The 12,693-nt window shown below is 45.4% G+C and overlaps 1 long non-coding RNA gene across 1 annotated transcript in view; it reads right to left on the bottom strand.

Moving 5' to 3' along the window:
* Nucleotides 1-2,230: 2,230 nt before the first annotated feature.
* LOC113836816 overlaps nt 2,231-12,693 on the bottom strand; it is a 50,881-nt gene continuing 40,418 nt past the window's right edge. Inside the window, exon 3 of the long non-coding RNA XR_003487328.2 lies at nt 2,231-2,837. This is a non-coding gene — a long non-coding RNA (uncharacterized LOC113836816). The remainder of the gene's footprint in view (nt 2,838-12,693) is intronic.

Genomic DNA, 12,693 nt, shown 5'->3' with positions numbered 1-12,693 from the left:
CACCACCACCCCCCACTCCCCCCCCACCCCCATGCTGCACAGTGTAAAATGTACCCATGGTGGTGGGAAGTCTAAGTAAACACAGGGTTTAGTGTACATTTTCTGACCTCAAGGATCATGACCTAGTCCTCACATCAACCTGTACTGGTTGTTCTTAAATGCCTTCACAGCTCACTATGTAACTGAGGATATCCTTGAACTCCTGATCTTCCTACTTCCACCTTTTAGTCCATGCCCATTTTAATTTTATGCTGTGCTAGGGATCAAACCCAGGGCCTCAGACATGCTATCCAAGCATTCTACTGAGTTACATCTTCAGTCCTGTTTTATATATTTCATCTAACATTTATCGTTGATTTTGCAAGAGAATTGGTCAGACATGTTTTACCCATCATGGCCACAATGGGAAGTGTTCCTCAGTCTGCTTCTGGTGCCAAGTCAGAAAGACCTGGCAAGGGGTAGAACCAATGGACCAGACTTCCTGGTTTCTTTTCCTTTCTTTAAAGTTTTAAGTTTTTCACAGGTTGCAACCAAGGCCGAGTGGTAAAAAGCTTACCACCCCCACACACATAAGAAAGTCCAAACTAAAACATTCATAGCAACTGATTGCAAAAATTGAATGTGAGGTTACTTTCATTCTTGAGCAGGGAAACACACAAAGTAATCGCAACACTCATCAATGGTTTTTTGATTTTTGCTTTTGCCTGGGACTCTTACCAAACTTTGGCAAAGGGAAGCAGCCAAAACAGAGCACAGGTTTCAGTGAATGGAGAGAACAGAGCGGAAAAAGGGTGTTTATGCTGAGGTGGCTGAAATACATTGGCAGGGTCCCTAAGAAAGAGCTACACAGAGGTCCTCTCGAGACTCCTGTCTAAGATGCACACATACACAAGTGATGTCCTGTGAGTCCCCCACACTAACTGAAGTTTCGGAGGTCATACCATGCTGGCACCTGTTTTTGATCAGCTAGAGAGGAGATTCCTTCCTAAACTGCTGAACACCCCGAGTGTTCCATCAAAACCTTAGACAGCCCCAGGGAGATGACTCTGTTGCTGAAGTACCTGTCTGGGTACAGGGACCTGGATACAGTCTCCAGAACCCAAATTTAAAAAGCCGGGTATAGTGTGTGCTTATAATTTCAGAACTGAGGAGGCAAAGACAAGTGGATCCTTGGAGCTTGATGGTCAGCCAGCCATGCTTACTCGCAAGCCCAAGGCTAGTGAGAAACCAAAGAATTGAGGTATTGAGAGATGGACTGTTCTTTCAGAGGATCCAGATTTGATTCCCAGCATACTCATGACGGTTTATAACCCTTTCTAACCCTAGTTCCATGGGATCTGAAGCCCTCTTCTGACTACCACAGGCACCATGAGCACATGATGCACAAACATGCATGCAGGCCACTCACACATAGTCACATGAAGAAATCTAATAAAATGATTAAAGATTTATTTGTAAAAAATCAAGGTGTATGGCATCTGAGGAATGACACCTGAGGTTGGCCTCTGAGCTCCATGTGCACAGATGCATACACAAACCTGCACATATAAATATGAGCACATATATATCCCACCCCACCCCTGAAAAACTTAAAAACTCTACCTCCTCAGAGCAGGAGCAGTCTACCTCTACAGTACCTTAGGCCTGCCCTAATAAAGTCTAAAACCAAAACTCAGTAGAACTAAATGGAGCTCCTGGTAAATTTGAAATACCATTCCTTGGAGAAAATAACAGCCAAACTCATAACAATGACATACCTGCAATTCTCATTATCTGATTAAATACTATCAGGTACATAAAGAAGCAGAAAATATAACACATAACTATATAAGTCAGGGCTCTCTGTGTGTGTGTATGTGTGTGTGTGTGTGTGTGTGTGTGCGCGCGTGCGCGCGCGTGCGCGCGCGTGCGCTCTCTGATGGTACACAGATACACATGCAGACAAAACATTCATATACATAAAATTCAAAATAAATCTAGGTGTGGGGATGTTTAAGCCAGTAAACTAAAGTTGTAGGGGTGGAAAAAGGAGGCTCACGGAGGCTTGCTGGCTGATAGCCTAGCTCCAGAGTTCAAGTGAATAAGGCAAATAGAGAGGGAGGGATAGGTCAGGACACCCAATGTCCTCTGCATTCTCACACACCCGCACATATACCGCATTCATTCATACACAGGTGCTTGGGTGTTGTGTTCTCTCTCTCTCTCTCTCTCTCTCTCTCTCTCTCTCTCTCTCTCTCGCACACACACACACACACACACACACAAAGACAACAGAATGATATATTCAATGGTAGATATGCTATGAAAATAAAATCAATGAAGTGTTCTCTGTCCAAGGAAATTATCTTCAAAAACTGGGATGAGAAATACAGGCATTTACTACTGAAAATAAAATAATCTGTAGATTCCTCGGTACTGGAAATGTTAGGGGAAGTTCTTTTTTTTTTTTTTTTTTGAAACATCAAAAGCTGAATATAAATTTATTGGTGCATTAATAATAACTATTAAGTAAAAATATCAAATAACTTGGAAAATATAGTCTTGTGGTACATTTTTATGACTGTGTTTGCCTCATTCTAGTTTTCTATAGAAAGGGGAAGTTCTTAAGGCCAGAGGGAAATGGTATCTGATGGAAACTCAGTCCTAAAGAAAGGAACACAGATTGCTAGTACATATAACAAATAAATAAAAGAGAGTCGGATAGTCAATCTTGTCATATTGACAGGCTGCAGAACCACCATGGAAACAAGCTTCTGCGAAGGATTTTCTAGATTAGGTCAACTGACGTAAGAGGATCCATTTAAATGTGCGTGGTACCATGCCATGGGCTGGGGTTCCTGCATGAAGAAAAAGGAACAAGTGAGGTGAGGACCTGAATTCATTTCTCTCTGCTTCCTGACTGCAGCACAATGGGACAGCTGCATCCAGCTCCTGTCCACACCTTCCCGGCTTTGACAACTGTACCTTCCAGCTGTGAGTTGAAAATAAAAGCTCTCTCCCTCCCTTAAGTTGCTTTTGTCACCTGTTTAAATTACAAACACAATAAAAATAATTGTCCCCAAACACCGTCTCCAGAAATAACAGCTGATGGAGGCTAGAGAGCTATCTCAGTCGTTAGGGATACTTGTTGCTTTGTCAAAAGACCCAGGTTCAATTTTCAGCACCCACATGGTGCCTCACAGCCATCTGTAACTCCACAGGCACCAGGAAGGCCCATGGTACACAGCCATACTTGCAGGCAAAATACTCACACACATAAAAATAACAAAATAAGTAATTATTAAAAAACAGAAATAACAACCGTCAGTAGTCAGTAGTTTATGCCTTTGATTTCTTAACTCATGTGTAACAAACAAACAAACAAACAAAAATACTGTGATAAAAAAAAGGTTTCTCACCCCAAGACTATAAAAATGTTAATCCAGTTTTGTATGAGCTCTTATTTTTTTGTTGTTTGGTGATGGTGGGTTTTTGGTTTGTTTGTGTTTGTTTGTTTTGTTTTTTTTGAGACAGGGTCTTACTCTGTAACACAGACTGACCTTCAATTCACAGAAATCCCCCTGCCTCGGTCTTCTGAGTGCTGAGATTAAAGGTGTGAGTCATCATACCCTGTTTATTAACCTTTTGTTGAGTGTAACTATCTGAGTTGCTTAGGAAAACATTCATACTGTTATAATTTGAATATACTGTTAGGTTTAAAAGTGAAAAGTCCCACACTCAAATGTTTAAGTACTCTTTTGCCAGTTGGTAATGCTGCTTTTGGGGGGGGGGGTTGTGGAACCTTTTGTACTGTGGCCTATTTAGAAGAAGTGGGTCACTGGGGGCAGGTCTTGAAGACGATGCCCATTTCTGGTTCTTACTGAAACTCTCTGCTTCCTGATTTACTCAGAGACAAACAGCCCAGGCTATATATTAGCTCCCAGACCAGTGGAACTGCCCCAACCACAATGCCTTCCTTTCTCAAAGTATTCCCATCAGTTTGCACAGCATCAAGAAAGATGATCTAAAAAGGTGACTGCGTGTGTGTATAAAATCACACATATGTATATGTATATATACTGTATTATATATATATATATATATATATATATATTCAATATATATATATTGAATCCATGTGAGGCTCATTTTATATGGTAGAGAATTATATAGTATATAAGATTACAACCCTGGTTGTTCTGTTGCTGTATAGATAACAGCCCCCAAATGACTTTTTGAAAATTTCATGCACATATAGATGTACTTTGATATCTGGACATCTCCTTCTCCCTTTCCACTCCTATTAAACAGCTTCCTTCTTGTTATGATAAATCTTTCGGAAGCATCCCTCCAAACCTCCAGCACTTATTTTCTTTCTGCCCTCTCTTCTGTGGTGCTCCCTAAGCCGTAGATGGAATGATACAGATGCCCCACTTAGGGATGAGTATCCAATGGTCACTGATCCTCAGAGACTTTGACCAGTTATGCATCTTTACAGTAGCCTCCACCCACTGCAAGAAGAGCCTCTCTGACCAAGACTAAGAGCAGCACTATGAACACAAATGAATATTTAAAGGGCAATTTGACAGGTATATCATGTCCAAATTATCAAAACAACTTCTGTAGTTCCCCCTTAGGGCCTATGACCTCTATAGCCATAGGTTTTTGACCAGCTGATAATACCAGGCATACATTTCCTTCTGTGAAATGAGCCCCAAATCCAACTGGAATGAACTTGGTTACTCCCATAGCAGTAGTACCACTATTGCAACAGTGCCCTCATTTTGTCGGGCAGTTCAGTTGTGTAGCATGCTAGGTCCATATCTGGGCAAAACCGTTAATGCCCTTTCTCTCCCAGCTGCCTGAATAGCACCTTCCTGAACTATGGAAGTTAACCATGGGGAGGAAAATTTTATCTGAGTCCAAGCTTGATTTCTCAATGTTCTGAGGAAGGTGTTTTCAGTAATGGAGTCTTATCATCTAAGCAATAATCTGTATTATTTTGAGGGGCTATAGGGACATCCCTGGACCAGCAACTCCTAGGGAGGTATCCCATCCCTGGCACTGGGATTTTCACTTACTAACCTATGGCTTCTAGGATTAGCATTATCTGCCAATGATGTGTACCTCTCAGAAGGCTTCACAGATCCTACTCATCTCTGCAGAGGCCATGCTTCTCTGTATCACTCCAGTTTTAGTATATGTGCTGATGAGGGGAACCCCTTAAGATGATTTGTTGAATGAATCTCATGCTTTTGAATTAAATTCATGCTTCATCACATATTCTGGATTCTTATGATCTACTCATGCATTTATGCTTAATTATTTTAGATGTGTTGATACATACTTTGGAGTATATAGAGCATCTCTTTGTTTGCTTGTTTGCTTGCTTGCTTGCTTGCTTGCTTTTGGTTTTTTGACACAGAGTTTCTCTGTGGCTTTGGAGCTTGTCCTGCAACTAGCTCCTGTAGACCAGGCTGGTCTTGAACTCACAGAGATGTGCCTGCCTCTGCCTCCCAAGTGCTGGTACTAAAGGCATTCACCACCACCATCTGGCCTAAACAGCATCTCTTATCTGGATTATTTCCTGTATTTACCTTTTCAGTTGATCTTTAGAGTCATCTTGTCAATCCCTCCCATCCAAATAAATTTTTATTGGAATTTCATTGAATTTATCCATTTATAAGTTTTTAAATATTGAATTTTTAAGGAAAATGGCCTATGTGCCATATATTTTGTTTTCTTTTCAATCTACCCATATCAACATTCCCAGGTCTTTAATGAGGTCTAATTCATTTCTATTTCTATGTTCTACTGTTACTGTGAATGACATATTATTTTATTACATTTAAAACTATTTTAAAGTTTTTTGGGTTTTTTTTGTTGTTGTTGGTGGTGGTGGTGTTTCAAGACAGGGTTTCTCTGTGTAATCCTGACTATCCTGAAACTTGCTCAACCAGGCTGGCCTTGAACTCCAAGATCCCCCTGCCTCTGCCTCCCAAGTGCTGGGATTAAAGGCATGCACACCACCAGCCAGCCTTAAAAAGTTTAGTATATGTTTATTTTATGTGTGTTCTTGAGTGCATATGTGCTGAATCCCTTGGAACTGGAGTTACAGGTGGTTATGAGCTGTCATGTGGGTACTTGGAACCAAACCAAAGTCGTCTGAAGAACAGCAAGTGTTTTTAATTGTCTCTAGCCCCTATTTTCATCACATTTTAAAATTATCTACAACTTAATGCTTTAAAAAAGCTATGGATTCACCATTGTTCACAATAGTTCTCCTGGACATTCTAGATGGACTAACATTAACATCTGCAAAGATCAACGGCTGCCTCTGTCTACTGCTTGTTACTTTTTCCTTTACCCACCTGGCTCTCTTTGGCAGGGTTTCATTGCATAGCCTTTGGTGTCCTGGAACTAGCTCTGTAGACCAGTCTGACCTCAAACTCACAGAGATCTGTCTGCCTCTGCTTCTCAAGTGCTGGGATTAAAGGTGTGAGCCACCACCTCCCTGCAGTATTTATCTCTTATTTCTTCTTTTTATCTTATTTTCCTAATTACAAACTCCAAAGAAACATTGACCAATAGTGGTGGAAAGAACATTGTTGTGGATCTACATTAATGGAACTTTCTAGACTGTTAAGTCCAACACTGACTCTCTCTCTCTCTCTGTCTCTCTCACTCTCCTGCTGATGAGATTTTTTTTCCTGTTCTTTGTGGATAGCTGGTAAATTTTTATTAAATGTCTTGAGATAATCACAAAACTCATTTCTTTCTTTTAGTCAATTTTATTAATCCAGAAAAAACAATTCCCATGATAGTAACAGTGTTTCCCTACTGGCCACATTCAGCCCACCATTTCCTACGGGGTCTGATTGGCTAGGGCAACAGATCCTCATGAGGCACTGTGGAAGCAGACCATCTCTCTGGCTCTGGAACACCACACTTCTCTGAAAGAGAACACTTGTTCTCTCTCCCTGGGCCAGCAATACTTCATGCTCTAAATCTTGATGTCACAGCTTTGTAGTCAACTTGTCTCACTCAGTCCTGAACACAGCCACTTCTCAGAGCTTGTGAGTCCCAGAGTGCTGAGCCAGGCATTTTCCAACACTCAGTGCTTGTCAAGCCCAGACCTAGCCCTTTCTCTGCTTTTCCCCTGGGATGGAGCACTTTCTTCCTTTGCGCTCTCACATTCTCTTGGCAAAATCTGGCTTCCTAAGTGGGAGAGGTGGGCATGGCCCCTCTATCCCTTAGACAGGTCTACCTTCCCATTAATACGGCGAGTTCCCAGAAAGCATGTGGTCTGGCTAGGCATCATGTAGGTTGAGGTTCAAGACGAATGAGCACTCCACAGCCCTTGTCAGTGAGTATGAGAGCTACCTCCCACACCTCACTGCTGAGCCCAGATGTGTACAGCAACAGTCCTCTTTGGAAACAAAGAAAGTGAGGAGGGATTATGAAGCTTTCTTAGGAGCCAAGAAAATAGCCACCCAAGATATAGGCTGACTCAGGGGCCCGCTCTACTACGCTCTCCCATGGCCTCCAGCAGCCAGCAGCACCCTCACAGGCCTGGATCCGGCCTTTCCTGCTCTAATCCCCATAGCCCCTTGCACCTGGGTTCCCAGGCCTCTAGGCCAGCTGGCAGCTGTTAGCCTTCAGCAGTATGGCTCTGCCCCATTCTCTAGGCAACATGGGAGGTCAGGCTCACACCAGATGGTCACAGTTGGGGTGTCCAGTGGCCAGACCCAGAGGTGAGATCAGCCTTGAATAGCCCTTGCCAGCCTGTGACTCAGTCACCACTGGCTACTGGGTACCATTAGGCACAGCACTTTATCAACACTGATGAGAGTAAAGGAACTACTCCTGTGTTGGGGAACATTCCCCTCAGAGACAGAGAGGATGGGGTGGGTGACTGGGGATACAACTCAGTTGGTAGTGCACTTGCCGAGCATGCTTAAAGTCCTGGGTTTGAGCTCCAGCACCACATAAAACTGGCATAGAGGCACATGTCTGTGATTCCAGACCTTGGCAGGGATGGAAACAGGAGGACCAAGACCGGAAGGTCATCCTTGGCTACATATTGAGCTGAGGCCAGCCGGGGCAATAAGACACCCTGTCTCAAAAAGCTTAAAAAGTATAAAGAAGAAAGGATGTGTCTGAAAAGGTGGCCTGGAGATAGGCCAATATCCAATGAACCCTCTGCCCCATTAGCATCTTGGCCTCCTGATCCCTCAGAAGCAGGAAACAGAGGCTTGAAACATGCTAGTGAGAAACTCATAGGCACTGGGTGGGGGTGTGAGGCTCCATCCTGAGAAGAAGAGCCAGGAATTTTCATCTTTGCCATTTTTTCCAAGTGAGGCAACACAGTTTTGTACGTTACAAAGGCTTAATTGTTCCGTTCTCAGCCCTAGAACAGTGCCTGACACAGAAGGCTCAAAAATATCCATTGACGAAATGGACAAATCCTAAATAATTCCGGAAACACCATTTTCACATCTCTTGTTTTTATTTTACTGGAGATGTAGAAATAGAGACATGGCCTGAAACTCCCCAGCCAGCTGAGGAGCCCTGTATGTCACCTCCAGAGGTTGGGAAGGGGCAGAGGGTCCTCAAGCTTGAGAATAGATAGATGGTCCTGGTCAGGCCACTGCTAAGTGTGTCTGTGAATGTGTCCCTAGAACAAGGCTACAGCTGTACAGCTGTGGTAGGAGTCCATGCCCAGTGCAGCCATGAACGGCAGTGTGGGAGCCACAGTAACTGGGTTGGCGTAGCTGCAGTCTCTGCTCTTTTGCTGTCGCCTTTCCTGTACCACACGGCAGTATCTCTCTTCAAGGAAGGATTGTGGATCCTTGCTTTCATCTGGGAGTGGTGATGGGCAAACCATGACCAAAAGTATTGAGGACACAGAATGAATACACATCCCGGTTGCTCACCCCAAGAGCTGATTTGTAAAAGGAAGCATTTTCCCTTCGTGAGAGCTAGTGCATCTGGACTAAAAACAGAAGCTTCCAGCTGCCAGGGAAAGCAAAACACCCAAGAGCTCCTCATGTTTCAAAGTATCGTGATTAATTTTCATCTTTTCATTGTCAGCTTGCCTGGGTTTGGAATCACCTGGGAGACACAACTCTGGCATGTCTGTGAGGGTGTTTCTGGAGAGGTGTGCTTGGGGGAGGGAAAACTCCAGTGTGAGGTGCATCACCCCACGGTCTGGGTGAGGTCTCAAACTGAAAAGAAAGGAAGAAGCAAGAGTCTGAGGTGAGGTACATGTGTTCTTCTCTCTGCTTCTTGATTGATGATGTGGCATGGCGGTTGTTCACTTCACATTCCTACCTCTCTGTCTTCCACACCATGGTGGGCTGTAGTCTCAGACTGTGAGTGTAAATAACTCTTTCTTCTTTGAGTTTTGTTTCGTTTTGTTTTTCTGGTCTGGTATTTTATCATAGCAACAAAAACAAAAAGTAGCTAATATGGAGGCTACAGGGAGAATTACAACATTTGTTGCTGGGAGAGGCTGGGTAATCCTGGGCAGGCTGCCTGCATCCTTTGGCCTGAATGACAATTGGGCGAGTAAAAAAGATGAGGGTCACCCTAAGGCAAGGGTGAGGCTGTGCTGTCTTTTAGGACTGCTACCTCAAGGTCTTAGTTGCTCAATACCCAAATCACATGGCTGACAGGCTATCTTGTCACCTCCCTGTCAGGGCTGGGCCACCTCTGCCTCTCCTACCTGACTTCTGCCACCCCTGTGTGAGATGCTATCTTCCCCAACGCCCTTCTTCTCCCAGGCCTCAGGGGTAGGGCCTCATGGGCTCAGGTGGGTACACCTGTCCCCGCCCCGACACCCAACAGTCTCTTTGTTGGGTCCCAGAGCAAGCTGGTTTCCTCTGTGAAAACAGAATCTGAGCAGGTCTGACAGGGTGACGGGTGACGGAAGCACAGGTGTTGACTACAAGGACAGCCGAGACACAGCTATTCACCAGCAGAAAGACTACATACAGTAGGAAAGGGCCCACCCATCTGTGCTCCAGATCAAACACTTGAACCTGCGTGAGCTTGGGGTGGCCCCTCACTCCTCCCCCAGAATCTGTTTTCTGAAGAGCCTTGTTTTTGCTTTTGTATCCGCCCTGGAATCTGGCTCAAGGCCAGCAACTAGGCCCCTGTTGGCTGAGTCTGCTTCATTCCTGTTTGGCCCCTGGGAGACTGATTCCCTCCAGAGCTTCCAGCATCTCCACCCCCTTAAAGATGGTACCCAGCACCCCAAACCCCAGCCTCTCAAGTCCCATTGACCCTGTCTAGGCTAGACACACAGTCAGCATTTCCTAAATTGTTGTTGAGGGATTAAATGGCACAAACTGGAGCTGGGAAAGTCCCTTTGCCACAGCCACGCCCGCTTCTGTGTTCTGTGGAACCAAACACAGCTTAAAGGCCAGCTGAGCTGCACTCTTGATAGAGTTTTGTCCTCCCAGGGCAAGCTGAGCATAGTTCCCAATCCACCTTACAGGCCATACCACTCCAGCCCTCTTTCCTTCTGCCTGTTGCCTGGACCATGCCTCTGGCTGTCTACTCTTTACAGAGTCCCCAGACCCTGCCTAGGGCCTGACTTGGCACCATATCACTGCAATGCCCAGATCTAATCCCTTAGGAAACCCAAAGAACCCTCCCATGGCCTGCTGTCCTACATGCATGCAGACTCACCAGCACCTGACATCAGTCACAGGCTACTGAGAGACATATCCTTGGGTGGCCAGAGGTAATGTGGCCTGCAGCTGAACCAGACAGGACACAGAAATAAGAATTTTTCAGTTCTCTCCTCTGGTGGTTCTCTGGGATCCTGCCATGGTCAGAACTGTGGATTGGGTATAAAAGGAGAGGTCATGTCTCCAAGGATGCAGATCTCCAGCTAGGCTAGTGACTGGGGGAAGAGAGGTGTGTCTTGAAAGATGGACACATTGGCTCTGAGGAGCTGAGCCTGACTACAGCAGGCTCCACCCACAGATAGTGACCACTGGGCCACAGCAGGCCAGTATCTTAGTCCTCTGGCCAGCACTATGGCCTCACAAGAAGGTACTTCAAGTGTGAGCTGGTCCACCAACTTTACTCAACCCCACTGTTGGCTGTGTGTAGCCCCGGACGGCCAGATCTAAGCATTCCCCAGGCCTGAAGTTGTTCCTGTTCTGTCCTCCCCTTCGCCCTAGGCTCAGGCCCAAGGGCATCTCCCAAGGGCATCTGTTCCTGCTGGAGCCTGCCAGCTTTGCCAACCCATCAAGGAAAGAGTACTGTGGTTTCCTCTGGCCTTGGACAGTCCTGGCTACACATAGAGGGCCTGGGCATCATGCCCTGAGCCACTTAGGGGCTCCGTTGAAGGACAAGGCCACTAAGTATGGTCTCTAAGGCAGCAGAAGTAGAAATCTTCATTCTCCTAAGCCTCCTGGTCTCTTTCTGAATCATGGCCAAGGTCTAAGCCAAGATAATGATTCCCATAACAGTTATGACATTGTAATTGCAAATGTTAATAGCCAGCTTCTCTGGCGGGTACTGGAGAAAAGTGAGATAGACACAGCTCTTGTCCTCATGAGTGCCTCAACCCCAGCCCTTGGCAGCCCCAGGCTTTGGCACATGGAGGCCACTCAATACATTTTTTTCTGGATGAATAAGGAATGTATGGAAATGAGCAGTCTGGTTACACTCAGCAGTCCATATGCCTGAGGACACATGAAGGCCACCAGAGCCGAGGTGAGCCGTGACCAGCCACCACCTATCCACACCTTAAGAAAGCCTCCAGCTCTGGTGGCTACCTTGTGACTTGTTACACCACCACCAGAGGGATTCAGCAACATGGCAATCTTCCAGGACCAAGACCATCAAGGCAGGAAGAGAACTCTAAGACCTTCATGGAGGGAGTCAGAAGTGTCGGAGAAGCCATAGGACCTGGTGCTTAGCTAACCTGCTATTTCAACTTCAAGTTATCTCAGAACAGTATGTCCACTGCTAAGGACCACCTCCACCGTCTGGGAACACAGCCTACCCGGGCCTTTCTCCTATGGGAGAATGCTTTTTTTTTTTTTATGTTTTTAGAGACAGTTTCTCTGTGTAACTAGTCCTGGAACTAACTCCATAGACCAGGCTGGCCTCAAACTCACAGAGATCTGACTGCCTCCCCAAGAGCTGAGATTAAAGGCATGCACCACCACCACCACCACCTGATGGGAGAATGCTTTTTTATAGGTGGACCTCAAGCCCAAGCAGATGATGGCAGCCATATGGGACCCAGATATTCTGCATCCTTCTAAGCTGTCCAAACCCTGCACAATGGCATGGGAAACTTTATACAGCAGATTCTAGAGCCAGCCACCCTCTGTCTCCCTTCCCCCTCATCTCCAGTCCTGTGAGAGAAGCTTCTGAAGAAAGATTATAATGCCAGCAAGGTCATATTCAGGAAGACTGAACCATCCCCAAAGCAGTGAGGGGGCCTCAGGATAGGAAGATGGCAGGTCTTGGAGATATGTAAATAGAAAGAAGCAAGAGTGTCTGAGGAAAAGTTCCCGTGCACTATGAGGTACATTGGGTGGAAGCTTCCACAGATTCCTGAAGACCTACCTGCTGTTCTCCCCCCAAACCCCAAGCAAGGTTCATCACTGTCACATTTGCTATGGCTCTTAAAAATCCAGATGAGGGGGTCTCTGACCATGGTCCACAGTGTATGCTCAACCCTCA

This window comes from Cricetulus griseus, chromosome 7 (assembly GCF_003668045.3).
Source record: "Cricetulus griseus strain 17A/GY chromosome 7, alternate assembly CriGri-PICRH-1.0, whole genome shotgun sequence".
NCBI classification, from domain to species: Eukaryota; Metazoa; Chordata; class Mammalia; order Rodentia; family Cricetidae; genus Cricetulus; species Cricetulus griseus.
The sequence above is the reverse complement of the archived record's forward strand: the minus strand, read 5'-3'. Positions and strand labels throughout refer to the sequence as shown.